This window comes from Babylonia areolata, chromosome 7, assembly GCF_041734735.1.
Source record: "Babylonia areolata isolate BAREFJ2019XMU chromosome 7, ASM4173473v1, whole genome shotgun sequence".
In the NCBI taxonomy this organism is placed as follows: Eukaryota; Metazoa; Mollusca; class Gastropoda; order Neogastropoda; family Buccinidae; genus Babylonia; species Babylonia areolata.
Genome location: NC_134882.1, coordinates 18,066,415 through 18,068,914, shown reverse-complemented (window position 1 = coordinate 18,068,914; position 2,500 = coordinate 18,066,415).

Genomic DNA, 2,500 nt, shown 5'->3' with positions numbered 1-2,500 from the left:
ACCTGGTGGGTTCAGGGTGGAGATTTTTCCGATCTCCCAGGCCAACATAATTATGTGCAGATCTGCCAGTGCCTAAAATCCCCATTCGTGTGTAAATGCGTGCAAAAAGATAAAACACACACGTTGAAGATCTTGCAATCTATTTCAGCGTTCCGTGGAGCACAAAAACAAGAACTTATCCAGTATGCATGCCCCCGAAAACGCAGTATGGCGGCCTAAATTGCAACGTTTAAAAAATAAATCTCATATACGTACAAGGTTACATGTGTGTGTGTGTGTGTGTGTGTGTGTGTGTGTGTGTGTGTGTGTGTGAGTGAGACTGAAACGTGACTGAATGACACAGGAAACGAATGATGAGCGCTTATAGGCAGCTGTTGCTCGGCTCTACCCAGGTGGGCAGCCTGTTGTGCAAATGACTCCGTGTTTGTGAAACGCTTAGGGCTTGGTCTCTGACCGAGAACTAGGTACTAGATGAGTATCTAGAGTTCAAAGCGTTTTATCTATCCAAAACTCAGTAACTGCAAATCACAACTTAATAAAAGAAAAAAATCAGTCCCCTCACACACACACACACACACTCACACACACACACACACACACACACTTGCCTTCCCTTTCTCTCAATTTCTCAGTCTCTCTCTCTCTCTCTCTCTCTCTCTCTCTCTCTTTCTGTCATTCTGTCACACACACACACACACACACACACACACACACACACACACTTGCCTTCCCTTTCTCTCAATTTCTCACTCTCTCTCTCTCTCTCTCTGTCATTCTGTCACACACACACACACACACACACACACACACACACACACACACACGCATGCACGCTCGCATATATACGACCCCCCCCCCAGCACCCCCCTCCTCCCCCACCCGCCTTGGCCTTACACACACTCACGCAAACACACACACACACAAAATCCTCACACACACACACACACACACACACACACACACACACATACAACTCCCCCCCGTCCCCCGCCCAGGCCCCCCCACCCCCACCTTGCCCTTACACACACTCACGCAAACACACACACACACACACAAAATCCTCACACACACACACACACACACACACACACACACACACACACACACACACACACACACACACACACACACACACACACACACACACACACACACACACACACACACACACACACACACACACACACACACAGCGTGGTAGTGAGCCAGCCCCTACAGCAAAAGCGTCGGCGACGTCTCAGAGCGAAGAGGGGAGGGGGGCGGGGCCCGAAGAGGTGTGTGACACCCGCACACTGGTACATGGTCCACACCACGTCACAATCACTCCGCTCCCCGCTCGTCACCATTTACCCTCAGCCACCTTTGAACTAACGGAGGAGATCAGCAAGAGTGGGACACTTTGAGCTGGCTCGACAGTCTGTTAAAATTCCAAGCTCCCTCGTCGTTTATATGGACGTAAAGAGGCAATCAGACTGACATAAGCTTCCAGTTGGGCATATGCTTTAGTAACCTGACAATTAAGCATATAATTTTTGACTGAAGCTTGATGAAGCCTTATGTACACGGTTTGACACATTAACTTTTTCCCCCCTTTTTTTTTTTTTAAATATCATAAACAGACAAATACATATTCAAATCATAACAATTTGTACAGAAAAAAAACAACAACACAAACAACACACAAACAAAAAGAAGAGAGAAATATTGAACTTATAATATTAATGAGAACTGAAGAAGATGAAGAAAGAAGGAGAACGAAAAAAAAAAAAAAAAAAGAAGACGTGACACAGACGTAAAAGGAAGAGAGGAGCACATTTTTGGTTGGAGGGTGATACAAAAAAGAAAAAGGCATTTCAAAAATACCTTCGATACATGCACAATGTTATGAGTCCATCAACAATCATAAACATACATCAACTTGTCCCACTCATTTCTCATCTCCTTCTCCTTCCGCTATCTTTCCGTCGTCGTCGTCGGCGGCGGCGGCGGTGACTTCAAGTTCAACTCACTCTGCTTGCACTGGTAGTGGTTCACAAGAGAGCCAGCTGTCCGTCTGTCACTCACGTGCGTATCAACAGACCGCCAGATCTGACTGTTCCAACTTTCGCTCTCACACTCATCACATCGCTCGGACGGACTGCAGAACAGAGACAGGGGTGGACTCAGTTTCAAAAAGACCGACAGACCCAGGAGCGGAAAAGACAGACTCCAAGAGTGTTGCTGATGGCCAGTTTGGGATGCTCGGAGATTGCATTGTGATCGCGATTTTTTTTTTAAATTTTGTTTACTGTGCAGTCGTTACTGTTCTTTTTTTTTTCCTTTCTTTTTTTTTTTTTTTCGAGAGCTCGAACAAACAAACGCTGATTTACACTACGGATGATATTTACATTAAGAAAAAAGAAAGAAAAGAAAAGCAAAGCAAGCAATAAAAACGCTTACAGAGAACAAGATACAGATAAATAAATAGATAAGTAAACAGATATTTTCAGAACTCCGCTGT